This window comes from Aquarana catesbeiana, linkage group LG12, assembly GCF_042186555.1.
Source record: "Aquarana catesbeiana isolate 2022-GZ linkage group LG12, ASM4218655v1, whole genome shotgun sequence".
NCBI lineage: Eukaryota > Metazoa > Chordata > Amphibia > Anura > Ranidae > Aquarana > Aquarana catesbeiana.
This window is the reverse complement of record NC_133335.1, coordinates 134,533,964-134,560,864: the sequence shown is the minus strand read 5'-3', so window position 1 is coordinate 134,560,864 and position 26,901 is coordinate 134,533,964.

Here is a 26,901-nt window from a genome sequence, read left to right as displayed (position 1 = left end):
GTGATTTGCTCCTACTTTTTGGGGCGGATGCCCCTATGCTTCGGCATATATAAACGGTGCATGTATGCCCATCATTAGAAGTGGGTGGATGAAGGGAGGTATTCTAATGGTGGGCATACCCACCGATCAATCTCTTTTTTTCATGCAGCCCACAGGCTGCATGAAAAAAAAAGTTTACAATATATGCCCAACAAGGACCAGCAACGTACTGGTATGTTGCTGGACTTTAAGTGGTTATACCAGAATGATGCCTGCAGGTTTAGGTATCATTTTGGTATCATTCTTTTCAGCCAGCGGTCGGCTTTTGGCTAATTAGCCTCTAGACTGCTTTTACAAGCAGTGGGAGGGAATGCACCCCCCCACCGTCTTCCATGTTTTTCTCTAGCTCCCCTGTCCCATCAGGGAACCTGAGAATGCAGCCGGTGATTTGGCCAGCTGACCATAGAGCTGATCAGAGACCAGAATGGCTCCAATCATCTCTATGGCCTAAGAAACTGGAAGCTATGAGCATTTTATGACTTAGATTTCGCCGGATGTAAACAGCACCATTGGGAAATTGGGAAAGCATTTTATCAAACTGATCTTGGTGTGGTCAGATGCTTTGAGGGCAGAGGAGAGATCTAGGGTCTAATAGACCCAATTTTTTTCAAAAAAGATTACCTGTCAATACCTATTGCTATCATAGGGGATATTTACATTCCCTGAGATAACAATAAAAATTATAAAAAAAAAATGAAAGGAACAGTTTAAAAATAAGATAGAGAAAAAAAAAAGCCCCCCTGTTCCCCCCTGCTCTCGTACAAAGGCGAATGCAAACGTCAGTCTGGCGTCAAATGTAAACCATGCATGTGAGGTTTCACCGCGAAGGTCAGATCGAGGAGAGTAATTTTAGCAGTAGACCTCCTCTGTATATCTAAAGTGGTAACCTGTAAAGTCTTTTAAAGGCTTTTAAAAATGTATTTAGTTTGTCACCACTGCACATTTGTGCGTAATTTTAAAGCATGCCGTGTTTGGTATCCATGTACTCGGCCTAAGATCATCTTTTTCATTTCATAAAACATTTGGGCAATATAGTGTGTTTTAGTGCATTCAAATTTAAAAAAGTGTGTTTTTTCCCCAAAAAATTAGTTTGAAAAATTGCTGCGCAAATACCGTGTGAAAAAGAAAAAATGAAACACCCACCATTTTAATCTGTAGGGCCTTTGCTTTAAAAAAAATATATAATGTTTGGGGATTCAAAGTAATTTTCTTGCAAATAATTTTTTTGAAAACAAAAAGTGTCAGAAAGGGCTTTGTCTTCAAGTGGTTAGAAGAGTGGGTGATGTGTGACATAAGCTTCTAAATGTTGTGCATAAAATGCCAGGACAGTTCAACCCACCCAAATGACCCCATTTTGGAAAGTAGACACCCCAAGCTAATGGCTGAGAGGAATGTCGAGTCCATGGAATATTTTATATTGTGACACAAGATACGGGAAAAAGACAATTTTGAGACTTTTTGGGAGCCTAGCCGCGTACGGGACCCCAAAAACCAAGCACCGCCTTCAGGCTTTCTAAGGGTGTAAATCTTTTATTTCTTTTTTTTTTTTTAAATGTTTATTTAACAAATTTTTCCATACAATACAAGATAACAAGTAATTATCAGAATCTTTCACAGATAAAGCAAGTATACACTGCCATTAAAATTGGATTGTAAACAATAATGGAATGGAGTACACAAGGTCGATGCAAATATAAAGGTATTGAGAAAAAAAACAAAAAGAGAGAAAACCAGCCAGGTAATGATGGTGACCTGATGGTGACATGATGGTGACCTGTATATGTACGATTTGGCTTCATCCACACAGATTATCGATGTACAACACCCATGGTAAGTGGATATAATCAATATTAAAGAAATCAGCATCAGTCCATGGAAGCATTGACCCCATAAATCCCTTATTGGTAGATAAAGAGGGGTGGTGCGATGTTGGTCTAGTGAGTAGGGTGGACCCACATCCAATTAAATCAGGGTAAATGGAAATTTGATCCTCTTACGGGACTTTAAAGGGGACACCTACTCATAAGTAATAAAAGAGTATAATAAGGAGTATGAGTAGTAAAGGTTTGTTGCAAAGATCTAGGTGTTTATTAAGGTATAGATCTGAATAGGTCTAGGGTACAAAAGATAAGCATACATGGGATACAGGATGCATAATACAAACATGAAAAATATAGCAATACAATATGCAGAGATCCACAATCATAGAACTCCGGTATATATGAAAAACACAGTACCCGACGCGTTTCGAGATAAACTCTTCCTCAGGGGTGTCTGTTTGGAATCAGCAAACAAAGAGGTATGTCTATAAATAAAAAAAACAGTAATAAACCAATTGTATGGTAATATATGTTCAGAATCAGCATTAACATAAAGAGAGGTATAGCTAATGTGTTACAGATGTATACTATGCATATGTGATAAAAACAAAAAGATATTGACCATAGAGTATTGCTTGAGGGGCATGTAATAAGGTACTGTATCCATAAAAACTTTCAAGTGGGAGGGATAAAAAACAACACTGGACTTCAGTATAGAGCTCGCTCCCAGTCCGCATCTGGCAGGCCTAATGTACCCAGACCCAGTGGAGCAACCAGGGGGGTATTCCCCAACAGAGGGCGTCAAAGAGCCACCGTAGAGTAGGAAGGTCCTGGGTGAGCTCCAATCTGTAGGGAGCAAGAAGGTAGGGAAAGGGGTGTTAAAACCCGGCAAGGGGTATGCCTCGGGGGGGTGGGTCATGTGAATCCCCCAAGTATGAGGCAGAACATATGCATGCCTGATCTGTAAGCGTAGTATGCGGTAACATACCTGGAGGAGACCGTAATAGCCTGTGCAGGCAGGGGTCTATAGGTTAGTAAAGGGCCTAGCCCGGTGGACAGGTGCAGTGATCCTGTATGATCCGGGATGTATCAGGTGTCACAGGAGGGGAGGTGGATAGGGACTCGCCAGCTGTATGGGAGGGAAATGCGTGCCCAGCCAGGGGTCCAGGCTAGTGAAGGCCTGGAGGGTCCAACCTGCAAGATAGTGATGAGGTGGGTAAGGGAGGAGAGAGGGTAGGGTGGTGGTGTGTCTGCCCGGGGAAGGCACAGGATGATGCTGGATGGCTATTCACCTGTCAGTAGTCAAGTGATGGTGAGGCGCGGCATGCAGAGATGCAGGATGCCATGGAGTGTTGAGATCTGTGTGGCGTGAGATATAGGAGGGCCGCGCTCACGATAGGTCGTGGGCGCAACCAATGGGTGGGGAGGTAGATGCCCCTCGGGCCTGGGGCGCGCGCATCGGTCACCCTAGAGAGCGCGACTTGAGTGTGGAAGGAACCCCAGGCGCGGTGACGTGAGAGAATACAAGACTACCATTACACAAATAGATAGGGAACTGGAACCCCTCTATATTAAACTTTCTACTCTTAAGGCCCATGCCCAATACGACCAACTTAATAAACTTAATGAGCATCTTGAACATTTCAATCGGGACATTCTAATTCAAAAAGAAAATAAGTTCCTCAGGGACTCTAAAACCTTTCAGGAACCAAAAGCCTATTACTGGAAAAATCCCAATTCTAGGAATAGACCCCACCCTAAATCTAAATACAATACTCAGGATCCAGGTCTTTCAGATGCATCCTCAGTATCATCCACTTCCTCCCGCAAACCATCTAATTACAACAAGTCAAGGAAAACTAAGAGAAACTCACAAGGCAACAGTTCCCAGGAAAATTCACACAAAATACATATTACAGAACCCATGCTAGGTAGACAGGATACCCCCACACCTAACAGTACCCCCACCCCTACCTCCAGTTTTCAATCTGAGACTAACACCCTGCTTCCTAGGATTGTATCATCAGGTATCAAGGCACCGCCACTCCAAGCCCATAATGACAATCACACTGGTGGGCATCCCTCGAACTCCGAACCCTTATGACATATGGATCAGGTAAGGACTTCACACCCTCCCATTGTTGAATCTACCACAGAGAACCTCAATGTCATTAACCTGTCATCTTATATGTTATCGGACACACAGACACAAGTTTTAGCCAAGGGGTTAAGCTTCTGTCCCAACCAGGACTTGGACCAATTCGAGGTCATTAAAGACATTCAACTTTTTGCCAGAAAACTCATACTCAAACAGATGTACACCAAACAGACACCCATCAAACCTGACTTTGAGCAACATGAATTAAAAGCTTTAGACACCCTGGTCGAGCTCCTCGAAGAGAACGACACACCTGACCTCACTGATCGCATAGACCTAGAGCAGTTGCTCGGTCGCTTCGATCAAACAGACCTTCCACACCCTCCACCCTGTGTCCTCAAAAACAAATCTGACAAATTTCCCAACCTCACCACAAATCCCAATGTGGCCGCTTTTGTCAAACTTACTACCAGGGACATATGTAAAATCCAATCTCCTGACCATAGAAACGATAACTTGAAGAGATCCGAGCGGGATGCTCTTCGTCTACTCAAGGACCACCCCACAATAACTATTAAGCCCTCCGACAAAGGAGGCAATATTGTGGTGATGGACAATGAGCTCTACATCAACATGTGCACCCGGATACTTGACAACCCAGACTGGTATTGCAAGATACCGGCAATCAGAATCGAAAGATTCCACAGGGAGTTCTACAACTTGATTGACCACGCCTACAGTGAAGGCGTCCTCAACAAGGCTGAATGGGACTTTATACACACCCAACACCTGCGCACCCCCACATTCTACTCTCTACCCAAGGTGCACAAAAATCTCACCTGCCCACTGGGTAGACCAATCATCTCAGGCAACGGCTCTCTCACTGAAAGACTTGGTCAATTTATAGATGGATATTTACCCCCCCGTGTCCTCAAACTTCCCAGCTACATTCGAGACACACCACATCTCCTACAAAACATTGATGGCCTACGCGTCCCTCCCGTGTCATCACTTGTGGCAGTGGATGTGGAGGCCTTGTATAGTTCGATACCACAGGATAAAGGCCTCTCATGTGTGTGACACATCTTGTCACTCAATAGCCAGCACAACACCAAGACCAATGAGTTCCTACTGGCGGCATTGGAATTCATTCTCACGCACAATTACTTTACATTCAATGGCTCCCACTACCTCCAGGTGCAGGGCGTTGCGATGGGGACCTCATGTGCCCCATCGTACGCCAATCTGTACCTGAGGGAGTGGGAACACATGATACATGAATCCCCCCACCTCGCCGCATACATGGAGAATATCGTCCTATGGTACCGCTACATCAACGATGTTCTCCTTCTGTGGAACGAACCCACATCATTATTGCCCACCTTCCTTCAATCACTCAATGTTAATGATTTCAATCTGTCATTTACCATGACCTGGGGCCAGGAATCAATCACCTTCCTGGATGTCACCATCCATAAGGACAGTGATGGATCCCTCAGCACGAGCCTGTTAAGAAAATCCTCTGCAGGCAACTCCATACTCCATGCCAGCAGCTTCCACCCCCGGCCACTTATTGCCTCCATTCCGTACAGCCAATACCTTTGCACCAGAAGGAACTGTACGGATGATGCAAACTTTATAAAAGAGGCCAAGATTTTACAAATACGTCTACGTGCGAGGGGATATTCCAATTCATGCCTTAAAAAAGCATACAAGAGGGTATGTGCCAGAACACACAGTGACATACTGTACAATCCCTCGACCAAAAAAAACAAGTCCCAACCTATCTCTATCATCACGAGATTCTCCAACCAACACACGACTATTAAGAGAGTCATATCCAAATATTGGCACATGCTTACCATGGATCCTTCCATTGGCCCCTTTGTACCCCCGACACCGGTGTTCACTTACAGACGGGCTGGATCTCTTTGTTACTGCAGGTTTCTCAACACCTCCAAGAATGTCCCCTTGCCTAATGGCGAACCTTTCAAGCCTAGGCATTACGCTAATTGCAAAACATGTGGGGTAGTATACCTGCTCACATGTGAATGCACATGTTTCTATATAGGGAAAACCATCCAGGAGTTCTGGCGCAGGGCCTATAGACACATCACAGCTATGCAAACCTGCAACCCCAATCTACCTCTTGGCCTTGACCAGAGGTGGATCTTTAGATTAAGAGCCACCCAACCTCCGGGACTCAATACATGTACATCCTTCAGACCTTTCTTGGAGGGTTTCGGCTCAGGGGGCTCGGAGTGGGAACCCGACGAGATGCCCCCTAATAACAAAACCCCCCTTTTTTCCCTCCAGTCTTACAGGCCCGGATCCCTCCACCTCTCATGTTTTTCATTACCTCATGTGCTGTAATATTTTGTAATTTTTGTATATAGATACATTTTATTGAATGTGCACACACTTGTATATATGTATATTTGTACATATGTCTTCCTTGGTATACCATCACATATACTCCCACAATATGCCTTAATCTCTCATATGTACATTTCCTTTCTGCCTCGAGTAACCCCCTTTTTCTTTTACCCCTCTTCCAGTGCCCTGGCCCTGTCCCTCCTTTCCCTTTGTGTACTCCTCCTGTTTTTAATTCCTGACTTTTTCACCCACTGGCCTCTGCAGCTCATTTCTCCTCCTCACTCTGGGCCAACCCACCCCTGGTGGGACACCAAGACATTCCTCACTCGGCGCAGGGGGGCCGCCTGGTGCGACACCATTCGCTGCAGGCGTCCTTCTCTTAACCGGAGGATCCGGATCGACATCCCGATCCGATCTCCTCCGATCGCTGCGTCGCGGGACTTCGGCGTGGGTCTTGGTTCCCCGCCCCCGTGCGATCCACGTCATCACGCCGGGGTCTCACGTCACCGCTCCTGGGGTTCCTTCCACACTCAGGCCGCGGTCTCTAGGGTGACCGATGCGCGCGCCCCAGGCCCGGGGGGCGTCTACCTCCCCACCCATTGGCTGCGCCCATGACCTATCGTGAGCACGGTCCTCCTATATCTCACGCCACACAGATCTCAACACTCCATGGCGTCCTGCATCTCTGCATGCCGCACCTCACCATCACTTGACTACTGAGAGGTAAATAGCCATCCAGCATCATCCTGTGCCTTCCCCGGGCAGACACACCACCACCCTACCCTCTCTCCTCCCTTACCCACCTTATCACTATCTTGCAGGTCGGACCCTCCAGGCCTTCAGTAGCCTGCACCCCTGGCTGGGCACGCATTTCCTTTGCTCCCATACAGCTGGCGAGTCTCTATCCACCTCCCCTCCTGTGACACCTGATACATCCCGGAGACTGGGTGACTACAAGCCAGAGCATCATACAGGATCGCTGCACCTGTCCACCGGGCTAGACCCTTTACTAACCTATAGACCCCTGCCTGCACAGGCTATTATGGTCTCCTCCAGGTATTTTAACGCATACTACGCTTACACATCAGGCATGCATATGTTCTGCCTCATATCTGGGGGATTCACATGACCCACCCCCCCGAGGCATACCCCTTGCCGGGATTTAACATTCCTTTACCCAACCTTCTTGCTCCCTACAGATTGGAGGTCACCCAGGACCTTCCTACTCTGCGGTGGCTCTTTGACGCCCTCTGTTGGGGAATACCCCCCTGGTTGCTCCACTGGTTCTGGGTACATTAGGCCTGCCAGATGCGGACTGGGAGCGAGCTCTATACTGAAGTCCAGTGTTGTTTTTTATCCCTCCCACTTGAATGTTTTTATGGATACAGTACCTTATTACATGCTCCTCAAGCAATACTCTATGGTCAGTACCTTTTTGTTTTTATCACATATGCATAGTATACATCTGTAACACATTAGCTATACCTCTCTTTATGTTAATGCTGATTCTGAACATATATTACCGTACAATTGGTTTATTACTGTTTTTTTGATTTATAGACATACCTCTTTGTTTGCTGATTGCAATTAGACACCCCTGAGGAAGAGTTTATCTTGAAACGCGTCGGGTACTCCCCGTATGTGTGTTCCATATATACCGGAGTTCTATGATTGTGGATCTCTGCAAATTGTATTGCTATATTTTTCATGTTTGTATTATGCATCCTGTATCCCATGTATGCATATCTTTTGTACCCTAGACCTATTCAGATCTATGCCTTAATAAACACCTAGATCTTTGCAACAAACCTATACTACTCATACTCCTTATTATACTCTTTTATTTCTTATGAGTAGGTGTCCCCTTTAAAGTCCCGTAAGAGGATCAAATTTCCATTTACCCATAAATCCCTTATTACTCAAATGGAACTGTCAGTTTCAGAGCTATTATTAGATTCATCCCAAGGCCTCCATATTTGCAAGAATTTATTTGAATTTATGTTCCCTATGTCCGATATGATGGAAAGGGTTTGCATAAGAGTGGGAGAAGCAGTAGAGAGCCATAGTTTAGGAATAGTTTTCTTAGCTGCTAATAGTATGAAGGACAACAATTTACGTTTGTGGATATTAGGTACGGGAAGGCCTAAGATATAATGCATAGGGTTTAGGGGGATGGGGATCCCCATCAATTTTTCCAGGACCTTTTGTATTTGTGCCCAGAATTGGGTGACTAGAGAACATTCCCAGAAGATATGAAAATGTGAGGCCACAGCTTTATTACATCTCCAGCACATTTTTGAGGTAGCCGGGTTTGGTTTGGATTCCCAGATATTCTTCCAGTCTGACAGAGAGATGTCATGTTGGAGTATCTGTGACCACCTCTTCATGTAGTGATGACTATCTACCTTTAATGGGCTAGCTTCATGTAGGATTGTAAATATGTTGGAGTTTAAGTGGGATTCATAGGGGCCAATGGCACACGGGATTTCAAAGTCTGTTGGTTTGTCTAAGGAGAGAGCGGGGGTTTTAGAGGTGAAAAAATGTCTAAATTGTAAGTAAGCATAGAGACACGTTTTTGGAATCTGGTGTTGTTTTTGTAAATCAGTGAATGACAGTAAATGTCTCATAGCTGGATTAACAAAATGCCTCAGCTGAAAGATCCTGGCCCCAGTCCAATGTAACATGCGATCGTAAGATAAGCTTTCAGGAATGTCCGGGTTGAAGAGAATGTTTATGAGAGGTGAGCACGGAGGAGATAATGAGTAACGCTCGGAACATCTCTGCCATATTGCTAAAGTGAACAGCATTGGAGCTAGGCACAATCCCTTCAGCTGAGGCATATGTTTGTCACTAGATGGCCATAACAGGTAACACGGATGAACCCGTGAGGTGATGCTCATTTCGATTTCGGTCCACCTGTTTGGTGCTTTCTTGTGAGTCAAAGAAGTGAGGACTCTTAAATGTGAGGTGTAATAATATTTAATGAAATCAGGAGCCCCCAATCCCCCTCTATTTTTACGTGCCATGACCACCGATCCCGCCACCCGATGGGACGCATTATTCCATATGAAGCAGAAACTTCTCCTTTGGAGAGCCTTCAGCTGTGACTAGGGATGATCCGAACACCCCCCTATTCGGTTCGCACCAGAACTTGCGAACAGGCAAAAAATTTGCTCGAACACGCGAGCACCGTTAAAGTCTATGGGACACGAACATGAATAATCAAAAGTGCTCATTTTAAAGGCTTATATGCAAGTTATTGTCATAAAAAGTGTTTGGGGACCTGGGTCCTGGGTCCTGACATGGATCAATGCAAAAAAAAGTTTTAAAAACGTCCGTTTTTTCGGAAGCAGTGATTTTAATAATGCTTAAAGTCAAACAATAAAAGTGTAATATTCCTTTAAATTTCGTACCTGGGGGGTGTCTATAGTATGCCTGTAAAGGGGCACATGTTTCCCGTGTTTAGAACAGTCTGACAGCAAAATTATATTTCAAAGGAAAAAAAGTCATTTAAAACTACTCGCGGCTATTAATGAATTGCTGGTCCGACTATACACATAAAAGTTCATTGATAAAAACGGCATGGGATTTCCCCACAGGGGAACCCCGAACCAAAATTAAAAAAAAAAATGACGTGGGGGTCCCCCTAAATTCCATGCAAGGCCCTTCAGGTCTGGTATGGATTTTAAGGGGAACCCCGAGCCAAAATTAAAAAAAAAAAAATGGCGTGGGGTCCCCCCAAAAATCCATACCAGACCCTTATCCGAGCACGCAACCTGGCAGGCTGCAGGAAAAAAGGTGGAACGAGAGAGCGCCCCCCCCTGAACCGTACCAGGCCACATGCCCTCAACATTGGGAGGGTGCTTTGGGGTAGCCCCCCAAAACACCTTGTCCCCATGTTGATGGGGACAAGGGCCTCATCCCCACAACCCTTGCCCGGTGGTTGTGGGGGTCTGCAGGCGGGGGGCTTATCGGAATCTGGAAGCCCCCTTTAACAAGGGGACCCCCAGATCCCGGCCCTCACCCCTGTGTGAAATGGTAAGGGGGTACAAGGGTACCCCTACCATTTCACAAAAAAACTGTCAAAAATGTTAAAAATGACAAGAGACAGTTTTTGACAATTCCTTTATTTTAATGCTTCTTCTTCTTTTTATTTTATTCTATCTTCTTTCTTCTATCTTCTATCTTCCTTCGGTTTCTTCCTCCATCTTCTTCTTCTTCTGGTTCTTCTGGTTCTTCCTCTAGTATTCTCGTCCGGAATCTCCTCTGCGGCATCTTCTTCTTCTTCATCTTCTTCTCCGGGCCGCTCCGCATCCATGATGGCATGGAGGGAGGCTCCCGCTGTGTGGCGCTTCTCCTCTTCTGAGGGTTCTTAAATAACGGAGGGCGGGGCCACCCGGTGACCCCCCTCTGACGCACGGGGACTTGATGGTGACTTCCCTGTGGCATTCCCCGTGACGTCAGAGGGGGCGGGGTCACCGGGTGGCCCCGCCCTCCGTTATTTAAGAACCGTCAGAAGAGGAGAAGCGCCACACAGCGGGAGCCTCCACCATGCCATCATGGATGCGGAGCGGCCCGGAGAAGAAGATGAAGAGAAGAAGACACCGCGGAGGAGATGCCGGACGAGAACACCGGAGGAAGAACCAGAAGAACCAGAAGAAGAAGAAGATGGAGAAAGAAACCGAAGGAAGATAGAAGAAAGAAAATAGAAAAAAAGAAGAAGCATTTAAATAAAGGAATTATCAAAAACTGTCTCTTGTCATTTTTATCATTTTTGACAGTTTTTTGTGAAATGGTAGGGGTACTCTTGTACCCCCTTACCATTTCTCACAGGGGTGAGGGCCGGGATCTGGGGGTCCCCTTGTTAAAGGGGGCTTCCAGATTCCGATAAGCCCCCCACCCGCAGACCCCCACAACCACCGGGCAAGGGTTGTGGGGATGAGACCCTTGTCCCCATCAACATGGGGACAAGGTGTTTTGGGGTCTACCCCAAAGCACCCTCCCAATGTTGAGGGCATGTGGCCTGGTACGGTTCAGGAGGGTGGGCGCTCTCTCGTCCCACCTCTTTTCCTGTGGCCTGCCAGGTTGCGTGCTCGGATAAGGGTCTGGTATGGATTTTTGGGGGGACCCCATGCCAATTTTTTTGTTAATTTTGGCACGGGGTTCCCTTTAAAATCCATACCAGACCTGAAGGGTCTGGTGTAGATTTTGAGGGGGACCCCACGCCATTTTTTAAAAACATTTTGGCCGGGGTTCCCCTTAATATCCATACCAGACCTGAAGGGCCTGGTATGGAATTTAGGGGGTCCCCAAGTCATTTTTTTTTTAATTTTGGTTCGGGGTTCCCCTGTGGGGAATTCCTATGCCGTTTTTATCAATGAACTTTTATGTGTATTGTCGGACTGGCAATTCATTATTAGCCGCGAGTAGTTTTAAATGACTTTTTTTCCTTTGAAATGTCAATTTGCTGTCAGACTGTTCTAAACACGGGAAACATGCGCCCCTTTACAGGCATACTATAGACACCCCCCAGGTACAAAATTTAAAGGAATATTACACTTTTATTGTTTCACTTTAAGCATTATTAAAATCACTGCTCCAGAAAAAATGGCCGTTTTTAAAACTTTTTTTACATTGATCCATGTCCCCTGGGGCAGGACCCAGGTCCCCAAACACTTTTTATGACAATACCATGCATATAAGCCTTTAAAATTAGCACTTTTGATTTCTCCCATAGACTTTTAAAGGGTGTTCCGCGGCTTTCGAATTTGCCGCGAACACCCCAGATTGTTAGCTGTTCGGCGAACTGGCGAACAGACGATGTTCGAGTCAAACATGAGTTCGAGTCGAGCTCGAAGCTCATCCCTAGCTGTGACATAGGAATGGCTACTGGAAGTGTCTCGAATAGGTACAACAGCTTGGGAAGTATCGACATTTTGAGGATGTTTACACGTCCCAGGAGGGAGAAGGGAAGAGCTGTCCATTGGGTCAAGAGACGATTGATCTCCCTAAATAATGGTGGAAAATTAGCTTAGTATAATGAAGAGTATGACAACGTAATCTGTACACCCAAGTATTTCAGTGAAGTGGTACACCAGTGGTAATTATAGTTCTGTTGAAGTATAGTTAATTGAGGAAACGTAATATTAATGGGTAGGGCTTCCATTTTGGTGGTATTGATTTTGTGTCCTGAGATGTCGCTAAACGCCGCTAGAATATTATGTAGTGATGGCATGGACGTATGTGGATGTGGGAGCGTCAAGAGAACATCATCTGCAAAAAGGGATATTTTGTATTCTCTATGTCGCAAACATACTCCAGTGACATTGGGACTTTCACAAACAGCAGCAGCCAGGGGTTCCAAGCTTAGGGCAAACAATAAGGCTGACAGGGGACATCCCTGCCTGGTACCGTTACTGAGAGCGAATGTAGGGGATGTGTGGGATGACAGTTTTACCTGGGAGGTGGGATGAGAGTAAAGGGATCCAAGTGCCTGTATGAACGGTACGGAAAAAACGTATTTCGCTAGAATTGTGAACATAAAGAGCCAACTGAGTCAGTTGAATGCTTTCTGGGTATCTAAACTTAGAATCAAGGCAGGGATTTTTGTTTTAGTTAAGAGATCAATAAGGTCTATAGTGCGCATAGTGTTGTCACCAGCATGTTGTGTAGGGAGAAAGACTACCTGGTCTCTGTGTATTAGTGAAGGTAAAAATTTTGAGAGTTGGGGGCGTGGCCAGCGCGGCATGTGAGCAGACGTCTAGTCACAGAGCTCCCGCAGTGATCCTGATTCGATCCGGTTACCGGCACTCTATTACCCCCGTTTTCGGCTTGATTGAACGGGGAGAACCCCCTGCACATTCCGCGCCCGCTCCGGTGTACGAGGAGGGCATGATGACCCGTGGACAGAAGGGAGAAGGTTCCAGGATGGATCCTCAAAATGACGCCGCTCCGCCGTCCACACAGAAACGTGACAAGCTGAAGGAGGGACAGCACAAGCAGCAGAAAGGCTCTAAGGATGGCTCCGCTGATCACCCTAAGGACATGAGGTACTATGCTCAAAAACTGTCTGAAAAATCAGGCCTAGCTGCAGCACAGTCACTAAATGAATGCCCTGACTTTAATGACACTGTGGAGGAAGAATGTATAAGAGCACAGGGAGCAGGGGCCATGTTGACACAGGGAGAGGACAGTGAGGCTATAGCTGATGAGCCTGAAGAACATGAGGAGGAGGAGGGGGGTCAACAGCCCACACTGGCAGACATTTTAAAAGCAGTTAACAAATGTACAGCCTCTGTAAACAACCTACAAGTACAATTTGGTGGCCTCAAGGAGGAAGTTAGTCTCATCAGACAAGATATTCAGAAAATTCGAGAGCGTACCACTGCAGCAGAAAGCAGAATAAGTGAGCTTGAAGATAAACTACCTACACTGATTAGAGACTCCCAATCCACCACACGTCTAGCAAGAGCTACGGATACCCGCGCTGAGGATTTTGAAAATCGTCTCAGGCGCAATAACGTGCGCATAGTCGGCATACCTGAAAAGGTGGAGGGCCGTGACCCCACGCAATTCATAGAACAATGGATGGCTGAAATATTCGGCAAGGAGGCTTTCACTCATTTGTATGCAGTGAAAAGAGCTCACAGAGTACCTACCAGACCTCTCCCGCCAGGAAACCCCCCCCGCCCAATACTGGCCCGTCTCCTGAATTATAGAGACAGGGAAATTATCCTGAAATTAGCCAGAGAAAAGAGAAATGTCCAGTAAAATGGCACGTGGATTTCATTCTACCCAGATTTCTCGGCTACAGTCCAGAAGAACCGCGCGCGGTTCTCGGAAATTAAAAAACGCCTGCAGAGAGTACAAGCCTCTTATGCAATGCTTTATCCTGCAAAACTCAGAGTTACACTAAGGGGCAGAGCACACTTCTTTGAACACCCGGCGGAGGCTGCGGATTGGCTAGACGCTAATGAAAATGAGCTTCGCCAGGATAGGAGACCAGAAGCGGAGATAGATTGATATCCCTAACAAAGGCCCAGGGGTCTATCCTTTTCTTTTCCCCTCGGAGGAGGGTTGTGCCGGAAACATATATCGATTCATTCCCTACAAAAATGCGAGTTCGATGACGAGATGGATCATGGCAATGTACTTCATAGCAAGTACCAGAAAATATGTCATTGTTGTTCAGAACCCCGTGAGGGGCTGGAGGGACCGGTTGTCCCACACAGTTTTGTTATATCAGTTGACACACCGGTGTCGTGGATTACAAGAAATAGTTGCCTTTCAATGCGACAAGTGCATATTGATGGATAATTCATGTCAGAAGAGGCACTTTTGTTCGATTTACGCACCGTTGTGTGTTTTACGATACTTCTACACACAAGTTTGTTCCAGAGCGATCGAGATATTACGTTTTTTGGATAGAGCCGTAACTTTCTTCTTCTTACACTGGCAGTTTCGTCACTTCGGGGCCCCTGCTGGGTATGGCGTGATGGTCCCCCCCCCCCCATGGATGGGAGTCAGAGGGGCAATATATTGTTTTACCCTGTTAATTCCCAACTGGACACCCAAAAATGACGACAGTAACTGTCCTTTCTTGGAATGTTCGGGGCCTGCAAGACCCCCTAAAGCGGACGATGGTATCATCCTTATTGAGGAAACGTCTCCCGGCTATATGTGCTTTACAAGAGACCCGCCTTACTGCCGATTCTCTGTCATGCATTAATTTCAGATGGGTGGGTAGGGCATATCACTCCACTCACACCTCGTATTCTCGGGGTGTGAGTGTACTGATACCTGGCTCCATAGATTTTGTGGAGTTAGATTCTGAGCTTGATGATGAGGGGAGATATGTATTTTTATGTTGTAAATTGTTTACCTTTAAATGTATACTGGCATTTGTATATGTACCCCCTCCATACAATAATCTGGTGTTGAGGTCCCTGGTGACGTTCCAAATGAAGTATCCGGAGACGCCATTGTATGTCTTTGGGGACTTCAACAATTATACGGACGCAGTACTAGATAAGCACCCGCCTGTGGTAGGAGGGAGGGGGGTACACCGCACGGCTCTTAGGAAATTTATTGAGGAAGTGGGATGGAGGGACCCATGGAGAGCCAAAAACCCGGGGGTAAAACAGTTTTCCTGTTTCTCAAAAAGTTATGCATCACTATCAAGGACAGATTTATGCCTATGCTCTAGTGCAGCTGAACGACACATTTCTGAGGTGACTTATGCTCTTAGGAGTGTGTCGGATCACTCCCCATTGATAGCAACTTTAGAGGTACGCCCCCCTTCTACGGTGGCAAAAGCCCCATGGAAAATGAACGCTTTTTGGCTGAGTCTCTTCCCTTCCCATGAGAAAATAGAATCCCATATAATAGACTTTTGGCGCCTACATGAGGCTGACGAACAGTGGCCTGTGAATTGGGAAGCCTTTAAGGCTGTCCTGAGAGGCCTATTTATAACTGAAATTCAAGCTGTTAAGAGAAAGACACATGCTCAGAGGGAGGGAATTGAAAACATGGCAAAGGAACTGGAGAACAAATTTATCACAGATCCGACCCAAAGTAACAAAGAGGCGTGGCTCTCTGCGCAAGATGCGTTATATAAAATCACGACATCTACAGCAGAGAGGAAGAGATTTTTTCATAAAGCAGCATTTTATGAGGAGGGGGAGCACACTGGACGCCTGTTAGCAACCATTGCCCATGCCCATCAAACTTCCCCCTCAATTGGGGCCTTACGTACGCACCTTGGAGGGCTAACCAATGCCCCGGACCAAATCTTAGCAGAATTGGTGGAGTTCTATTCCTCCCTCTATGAGTCTAAACAAACATATACCCTAGACTCCTTATCCGAATATCTGGACAATATTCAGCTCCCCAGCTTACAAGTGGCAGCTAGGGGGGAACTTGACGCCCCTTTGACTGTTGAGGAGCTGCAGTTGGCGACCAGTCTGTTCCCCAATTCCAAGGCTCCGGGTGACGATGGACTCCCCATCGAGGTATACAAACAATATGGCGAGCATATACTTCCACATCTATTGAAGGTATTTAATGCAGCAAAACCCAATAAGGACCCTCTCGACCCGGGGTCATACCGCCCTATATCTCTTTTACAAACTGACGTAAAGATATTAGCCAAAGCATTAGCAATCCGCATGAATAAAGTTATATCCAGTATAATCCACTCGGATCAATCCGGGTTTATGCCCCAAAAGTCGACTGCGATAAACCTCCGCAGACTCTTCCTCAATATCCAATCCCAGGCAGACAATAGGGGAGATAGAGCGTTGCTGTCACTGGACGCCCACAAGGCGTTTGATAGCGTCGAGTGGGACTATCTATGGGCAGTGATGCGAAAATTTGGAATTGGGGAGGGCTTTATCAAGTGGGTACAGTTACTCTATTCGTCTCCTATAGCGGCCATTAGAGAGGGAGGAAGGATTTCATCACCCTTTAAACTATACAGGGGTACGAGGCAGGGGTGCCCCCTGTCTCCGCTCCTGTTTGCTATGGCCATTGAGCCCCTAGCGGCTACGGTACGCGCTAATCCCTTGATACAGGGTTTTAGATATGGAGACATTCAGGAGAAGGTAATTATGTATGCAGATGACACCATGCTGCTACTGGGTGATACATCTAACTCACTGACAGAAGCAATGAGAGTAATTAGACAGTTCGGGAAATACTCAGGCTTAGTTATTAACTGGACCAAGTCCTCTCTGCTGCTGCTGGACCGTGACCCGCCCCCAACCCAACAAAATATGCAGGACATACCAGTCTCGACATCCTTCAAATATCTGGGTATACAGGTTACAGCCCGTATATTGGACTATGTTAATCTTAATCTAACCCCATTGATCAATAGATGTCGTGATCGGGTCAAAGTGTGGAGTAAATTAAAGCTGTCCCAAGTAGGCAGAATAAATTTAATAAAGATGATCCTTATGCCACAACTACTATATGTGCTCCACAACTCTCCAATGGTTATTACTCTGAAAAAGTTTAGAATCATCAACTCCCTTTTCCGTTCCTTTATATGGCTTTCAAAGCCTCCTAGAATTAAACTAGAGCAGCTACAACGTCCTAAAGACAATAGAGGTTTAGCATTGCCTAACCCCTGGGTTTATTATTTGGCCTCCCAGCTACAGCACATCGCTAGAGCCATAGGTCCCGGGGAGGACCTGGAGATGAACCTGAGAGACCCTTCGGCCCACATACTCCGGTTCACTTCCAGGAGAGAGGTAGTGGATGGTTTAGAGGCCTTACAATATAACAAATCCAATAAGCTTTTCCCAACCTACGCACTTATGCAGAAAATCTGGAACAAAGTCAGGATGCTGCAAGGGGTGGAAGGCTTCACCAAGTATAGCCCCATCTGGGAAAACAATCACTATTCAGAAATAGCTAAAATACCCTATGGCTCTAAATGGCAACAGTACGTGGTGTCCCATATAGTCCACATACTTAGAGACGGTAAGTTGAGACCCTTCTCGGAGCTCAGGGAGGCCTTTCAATTGCCGGGCTCTATGCTCTTTTATTACAGACAACTTAAACATGCAATAGATGCACAAAGGGGCTCCGACATTTGGAACCTGCAACCCACTCCTATTTTCAACCACCTACTTGCCATAACCACTTATAGAGGATTTATATCTGACTGCTATACCATGCTTCTGAACCTTTTCCTAGGGGACGCGCCTCTGAGAGTCGTATCCCACTGGGAACGGGATGTTGGCTCTTTTGAGGAGGAACAATGGGAGGAAGCCTTGCAGGCAGTCCCCACGTGTTCATTAAACGCTGCTCAAAAGCTCTCACAGCTCTATATTATTTCCAGAGTGCACTACACACCGGCTAGACTGGTCCGTATGGGTTTGGGCACTGATCCTACCTGCACCAGATGCTCCAGAGACCATGGTGATCTTATACATCTCCTGTGGAGATGCCCAAAATTGCACCTTTATTGGAACGAGGTCATTAACACCATTAATAGAGTTTTCCAAATAGTGATACCTTTGGATCCCAAACCATGTGTGCTGGGGATTGTGGATGATCTACTGACTGAGGATATCCTTAGACAAGCTATCAGAAGAGCTTTGTTTCAGGCCCGCCTGCTTATCCTCAGGCTCTGGAGGTCAACGAGTCCTCCCACGGTACAAGAATGGATTTCACAAATGGGGGCCACAATCCGTATGGAAAAAATTATATACCAGCATAGGGGAGTGACACAAAAATATGAGAAACTATGGGCTCACTGGTTGGATACACCAGGTCTAGCGCCAATAGATTTGGTATATGATCGCTTATTCTAAAGGTGGCCCTTATTAGCTTCAATTCTCATGGGATGTATGTTATGCACTATATAACTAGCCAGTATGCTAAGAGGTGACAAGCAAAATATCCATTGAAGGAACGTGGATAGCCCACAGAAGGATTTATCTGATGAGAGGTTATGTTCCTTCTTTTCTCCTCTTTGTTTTCTCTTCATCCGATGTAATGGAGTATATGCCCCCTTTTTCTGTGCTTTTTTTGTTTTTCATCTTATTACATATGTAAGATGTGACTTCTACTCTGTAAATTGCTGTATGCGCTCTGGAACTGTATACACTTATTCAATTTTAATAAAACCTTTTGTTTGAGAAAAAAAAAAAAATTTTGAGAGTTTATTGGCCAATATTTTTGTGAAGATTTTGTAATCTGAATTTAGTAGGGCAATAGGGCGATAATTATCAAGGATAGATGGATCTTTGCCTGGCTTGGGTATTACTGTGATATTACAAAAATATACTAAAGTGCTGATATGGAGTGAAAACTAAATTAATAAAAACTAAATTAATAACAAAAAATAGGATTCTAATTGGTGACTGGGAGAAACACAAATAATAAAAAGCTGCAAGCTAAAAAGTGTTCAGACACCACTATAAAGTGACAGATAAATTAAAAGATGTACAAAAAAGTTTTGGTTCTGATTAATGGTAAAACACCCTTTTAGATAGGCACCACATCCCTGAAAGTAATTATGAGTAACAAGGAGGATGAAGGGATTTTCATGGTGCAAATTGACTGGACTAAAAAGTTTAAAAAAAAAAAAACTAATTTTTAATTTAACAATTAAAAAAGAGAAACATACAGTTTGTACATAATTCACAAAATTACAGTATCGGTATAATTACAGTGGTCAAATAGAATATGAGTGTATATTCATTTTGAAAGATGATATAGTTGCATACTAGCCTGACATGTTTCGCAGTGTCGCTTTTTCAAGGGATATGCAAACTGAAACGTGGTATCATCCAACACTCTTATACTTTCTAAAAAGATAGAAAATTATAATAGATAACATACATTATAATGGCGAAGACAATACACAAATGCATCATTTTAAACAAAGATAAGCGCAATGTCCATCTGAAACAGCAATAAATAGGGTGCTTACCCCTGTGAGACCCCGGTCTCGGTCAGGCCCCCGTACACACCAACCACAAACACTAGAACACCGATAGGGCCAATATAATGCAATCACAGGGGACAGAAGGGTAAAACTATATGTGGGATAAAGAATACAATGTATCAGAAAAAGTCTATTTGGTAATATAGAGAGTAGATGTATATTTAAGTATATATCCATGAGGTAAAATACTTGTTTATAAAGACTTGTTATTGTTCATCACAAAACACGCAAAGAACACGTAAAAGGGCAACTAGTTAGCTCAAGACAAAGGGCTATTGAGTACTTACTTTATATATTATTCAAGCAAAGCCTATGGAGGGATGGCAATCTTCAACACACCTGCTAGTGATGGTTGCAGGTGATGGTTCAAAACTGCTGATAAATAAAACAAACATTTATGTGTATGTATATGGGGATAAAATGAGGTAAAAATAAATATAAATAAAGTAAAGACTGAATATTGATTTAGAGTGAAAGTATAAATATAAATCATCCATTGGGGTGTCTGGATGGTAATAAACACTTAGTCTCAATAGATTCATATGGAAAAGCAGATCAACAGATTAAATACTCTTTTCCACAGAGTGTGAAAAATGAGTTAATACTATGTAGCAGAGGGTGAGGAAGAAGACTTGATGTAGAGCAGTGTGTAAGGAAGGAAACTTGATGTAGAGCAGTGTGTGGTATCACTTACCAGTCACTGACACTGCTGGAAGAGAGTTCCACCCTCCGGCTCTGACAGGGAACACTGTCAGATAAGCCGGCTTAAGTGCTGTCCCCCATCATGCTGGCGTGTGACGTCACCAGCACGATGCGGACGTGTAGGCGCCAGTGCGCATGCCCAGGGAGCCGGGACACCCATCCTACTACAACTCCCAAGGACCACCGCGGCCGCACAGGGAACCGACATGCGCACTAGGCTGCATGAGGATTCCATTGTGTACCTCCGCGATGCCCGGGCTGCAGAGGATGGAAGCGGGACACATCCATGACCCACTAATGCTTCGGCCCCTCAGGCAGCACGGTGCAGATAGGGCACATCACAGGGATGTGCCCCGGCGTCCGTGTGACTGTGATAGGCCCCGCTGGTGCCAGTAAAGGGGAGGAGCTGAGGGCAACCAGGCAGAGAGAGATCAAGGGAGCAACTGATCGGAGGGGAGAGGACCGCTCACAGACCAATCCGATCAGTGTGACAGATGGACAATGCACCTGGAAAACATAATAAATCCAAATACACATAAATCACAAGAAATCTAAATAAAATATTGATATACATAGGTGGTTATAAGAAAGTCATGAGTTACACACATCTACGTATATAAAACCTATAACAATGGCAAGTAATTTATAGAGCTAAAGAAAATTAAAGGAGGACAAGGGGGGAGGAAAAGAAGGGGGTGAAAAAACAAAAACAAAAACAAAAGGGGAAAGGCTGGGGAAAGAAATAGGAGAAATGCATAGAAAAGGTTAGAGAAATTACTATGCAGATTCACAGGAAGGGCTTGTAACTGAGGCTCTCATTCAAACCCGGGAAAGTGGTTGCTCTGAGGGTGTAAATCCAGCGGGCCCCAAGCTGGAGCAGCGTACGGTCTACGCTGCCCCCTCTTTCATCCAACGGATATGCTCTAAGGTCAGAAATTTGATGGTATATGGGTTGAAGTTGTGACATGTACCAACATGTCTACCTATAGAGGTGTTCATTTGTTTTTTGAAAATGGGTTTTATATGGTCCCTTATACGTTTGAAAAATTGTCGCTTTGTCTTGCCAACATAAAAGCTGCCACAGACACATTGAGCCAGGTAGATCACACCAAGGGTTTGACAAGTCACTTTGAATTTGATCGAATGCCACTTCCCATTGGGAAGCAGAAAACGGGACTTATTGTCTACAAAATTGCAGATATCACATTTGACACATGGGGAGATACCTATATTAGTTGGATCGTTATCCAATGAAACTTCATTGGAGTGGCTGCGAACTAGACGGTCCTTAAGGGAGGGAACCCGTCTAAAAGTTATCTCTGGGAAATGATTTATGTATTTCCTGGCTATAGGGTCAGCTGATAAGAGGGGCCAGAATCTGTTCAAGATTCTTCTGATCTCATTATGTTGATTGGAATAGCGGGTAATTAATCTTATTGTATCTGCTTTTTTTGAAGATTTTTTGGAAAATATTAAAGAATCCCTGTTTCGGACATTAACACGATTGTATGCTCTCTTGAGGCAAGAGTGACTGTAACTTCGAGATAGCAATCTTCTATACAAATCCTTAGCAGCTACTTGAAAGTCTGAATCTTTACTACAGTTGCGTTTAAGTCGCAGATATTGGCTATAAGGGATACTCCTCAATAGCGAATCTGGATATGAGCTATTCGTATGGAGAATTGTATTGCCCGCAGAGGGTTTTCTGTAGAGCGAGGAGTCTAATCTACCGTTGGCATCAATGGAGACTGTTAAGTTAAGAAAATTTATTTTAACTTCACTATATTCCATGGTAAATCTGAGATTGAAATCATTAATGGAGATCAATCTTAGAAAATCATTAAATTCTGCTACAGAGCCCGACCAGAAGATTAAGACGTCGTCTATATACCTATACCATGAGACAACCTTCTCCATGAGATGGGCAAGGTCGTCTCTGGAAAACACATCCTTTTCCCACCCCCCCAGGTACAGGTTGGCATACGATGGGGCACATCTAGTCCCCATCGCAACCCCCTGCACCTGGAAGAAGTGGGAAGAGTTAAACAGAAAAACATTGTGTCTTAATATGTAATCAAGGAGTTCCAAAACTAATTCATTATATTTACTTGAAGAGGGGCCTCTTTTAATTAGATGGTTTCTTACTACTTCAATACCCTTATTATGAGGGATAGTGTTATACAGACTTTCAATATCAAGTGCTACAAGCCATGTTCCTGGGGGAAGTGAAATGCCCTCAATAGTTCTTAGTAAATCAATAGTGTCCTTGATATAAGAAGAAAGGGAGATAACATGTGGATATAAATAGCTATCCACTAAACTGCTTGCATTTTCGGTAAGACATGAACATCCTGATATTATGGGACTTCCAGGGGGTTCCAAAATCGACTTATGTGCCTTGGGTAAGGCATAAAAGGTGGGGATGCGGGGGTCCCTTACATTTAGGTAATTCCAGGTGTTTTTGTCAATGATTCCCTTGTGATACGCTCTAAAGATGATGCCATAATATTCTGTGTAAAAGTTTTGTATCAATGTTTTCGAAATGGGTCGGTACCAGTCCCGGTTAGATAGAATCTTATTACACATATTAACATATTGTGACACCTCCATGATGACCAAATTTCCGCCCTTGTCCGCGGGTTTGATCACTAGTCTCTGATTGGATTCAAGTGATTTAATGGCTGCTTTCTGTTCAACACTTAGATTTGAAATCCCCCGTGACGGGAAATTAAATTCTTCAATAGCCTGGGAAGTTTGTCTGACAAACGCCCAAATATTTGGATTGGTGTTGAGGAGAGGAAAAGTCCTAGATTTAGGCTGGAAGGACTGTGGCAGGGGAAGGACACACCAGCGACCGACATGTCCGCTAAAGGAAAACATCCGGGCATGCCGTCATCAGTGTGTCCCTCCTCCCACAGTGCCATTAAGTCCTCCATCGCCTGTTGCTCCTCCATATTATTTTGGATATTGGGGGTCTTATTATTGAAAAAAGGTTCTTGTATAGGTTTGTCAAAGATAACTTTATATAGAAGTCTGCAAGCAAATAGATGGAGGTCTTTAACAAGGTGAAATTTGTCTATTTGGGAATCAGGACAAAACGTTAAACCTAATTTAAGGACCTGTTCTTCTTGTTTGGTCAAAGTATGAGAGGAAAGGTTAATGATAGATAGTTCTTGCTCACTGGATGTAGAGTCCGAGAAACATTAAACTGAATCTGAATCTAAAATTATGCTGTCTCTTGGTCCTTCCCTAAAAAAATTGGTGCTAGTTTCATGTCAGCTGGTACTGGTGTACCTGAGGGGGAAATAATTGCATTAACATTGCTTACCTTAGTGGCAGTGTTCAAATGTAAGGGAGAAGCGGTGACCGAGGTGGAAGGTGCCCTGGAAACGATCGTGTGAGTGGCCATAAGTTGAGGGCCTCGTGACGTTTGTGATGAAGAGAGAGGCATACTAGGGGTACGAAGTGGTGCTTGTGCTTGTTTAGGGTGATTGGGCTGTGATCGACGGGGCAGTGAGGTGCCTGTTTGGTGTTTTAAAGATTCCGTGGAGGCTGTGTCTTACTTTTTTTTCCGTTTTTTCGACAGTCTGCCTTCAGATAGATCCCGGTACACCATCGATTGGCTAGATGACAGGGAAGAAGAGGGTGACAGGTTAGACGTCATTCCCATTTCTGGTATTACGTTGGCTAGTAGATCTGTAGGATCTAGTATTGGTGTTATGTGTCCATTTGTAGGCTGACCCATTCAAATGGGCATTGGTATCCCGTGCAAACTTGTTTTCTTTGGTACGGATAATGTCTAGAGTGTACCGTTCTAAGTGTATTTTTAATTCATTCTCTTTTTTCTTGAATCTAGCACTATTTGAAATGAGACCATGGTCATTATACCATTTTAATACAGATTCATCTAAGACAACAAGTTCTTGTTCATATTGGGTACATAATAGATCCATCATTCCGAAAGAACAAGACTGCAAATTTTCTTCCCATTTTGATTTTAAAGATTCTTCAACTTTACGTATATTGAGAAAAATTCGAACTCTAAGTCCCCGAAGGGACTATTTTATTTTCAATATATTTGTTGAAGTATCTTTTATGCCAAAATATTCCAGCCTTACGTTCCAGAAGGCGTTGGAGCCTTAGGAAAGCTTGTTCAAGATCCTTGTCAGAGATTTCCCCTGAGTTTTGGGATTGTTGTATTTTATCCATGAGGCCTAACCAGGCCTCTCCACTGAAAGCTGCCATGGGGATATGAAGAAAAAAGGGGGGGGAAACAGGCAATGGAAAAAGGGCTGGGAGGGGGAAAGGGATGGGGAAAAAACCCCAAGGGAAAAACAGGGAACAACAGAGGATAAATAAGCTCTAAAATTGGAAACAAAAAATAGAAAACATTTATTTATTTAACAAAATGCATAGAAGAGAAGTATCAATTTATAATTCTGTTGTGTTCCCCATATCGGACCATAAAGGGAGGTGTGTATTTAAACACTCAAAATTTGTACAAAAAAGTTTTGGTTCCGATTAATGGTAAAACACCCTTTTAGATAGGCACCACATCCCTGAAAGTAATTATGAGTAACAAGGAGGATGAAGGGATTTTCACGGTGAAAATTGACTGGACTAAAAAAGTTTTTTTTAAAAAAAAAATAATTTTTAATTTAACAATTAAAAAAGAGAAACATACAGTTTGTACATAATTCACAAAAACTGAAAACTGAAAGGTGGTATAATCCAACACTCTTATACTTTCTAAAAAGATAGAAAATTATAATAGATAACATACATTATAATGGCGAAGACAATACACATATGTATCATTTTAAACAAAGATAAGCGCAATGTCCATCTGAAACAGCAATAAATAGGGTGCTTACCCCTGTGAGACCCCCGGCTCGGTCAGGCCCCCATACACACCAACCACAAACACTAGAACACCGATAGGGCCAATATAATGCAATCACAGGGGACAGAAGGGTAAAACTATATGGGGGATAAAGAATACAATGTATCAGAAAAAGGCTATTTGGTAATATAGAGAGTAGATGTATATTTAAGTATATATCCATGAGGTAAAATACTTGTTTATAAAGACTTGTTATTGTTCATCACGAAACACGCAAAGAACACGTAAAAGGGCAACTAGTTAGCTCAAGACAAAGGGCTATTGAGTACTTACTTTATATATTATTCAAGCAAAGCCTATGGAGGGATGGCAATCTTCAACACACCTGCTAGTGATGGTTGCAGGTGATGGTTCAAAACTGCTGATAAATAAAACAAACATTTATGTGTATGTATATGGGGATAAAATGAGGTAAAAATAAATATAAATAAAGTAAAGATTGAATATTGATTTAGAGTGAAAGTATAAATATAAATCATCCATTGGGGTGTCTGGATGGTAATAGACACTTAGTCTCAATAGATTCATGTGGAAAAGCAGATCAACAGATTAAATACTCTTTTCCACAGAGTGTGAAAAATGAGTTAATACTATGTAGCAGAGGGTGAGGAAGAAGACTTGATGTAGAGCAGTGTGTAAGGAAGGAAACTTGATGTAGAGCAGTGTGTGGTATCACTTACCAGTCACTGACACTGCTGGAAGAGAGTTCCACCCTCTGGCTCTGACAGGGAACACTGTCAGATAAGCCGGCTTAAGTGCTGTCCCCCATCGTGCTGGCATGTGACGTCACCAGCACGATGCGGACATGTAGGCGCCAGTGCGCATGCCCAGGGAGCTGGGACACCCATTCTACTACAACTCCCAAGGACCACCGCGGCCACACAGGGAACCGACATGCGCACTAGGCTGCATAAGGATTCCATTGTGTACCTCCGCGATGCCCGGGCTGCAGAGGATGGAAGCGGGACACATCCGTGACCCACTAATGCTTCGGCCCCTCGGGCAGTGCGGCGCAGATAGGGCACATCACAGGGATGTGCCCTGGGCGTCCCTGTGACTGCGATAGGCCCCACTGGTGCCAGTAAAGGGGAGGAGCTGAGGGCAACCAGGCAGAGGGAGATCAAGGGAGCAACTGATCGAAGGGGAGAGGACCACTCACAGACCGATCCGATCAGTGTGACAGATGGACAATGCGCCTGGAATACATAATAAATCCAAATACACATAAATCACAAGAAATCTAAATAAAATATTGATATACATAGGTGGTTATAAGAAAGTCATGAGTTACACACATCTACGTATATAAAACCTATAACAATGGCAAGTAATTTATAGAGCTAAAGAAAATTAAAGGAGGACAAGGGGGGAGGAAAAGAAGGGGGTGAAAAAACAAAAACAAAAGGGGAAAGGCTGGGGAAAGAAATAGGAGAAATGCATAGAAAAGGTTAGAGAATGTGCAGGATGTAAAAATTCGTTTAGTTTCGTTTCGTTTCGATTCGTT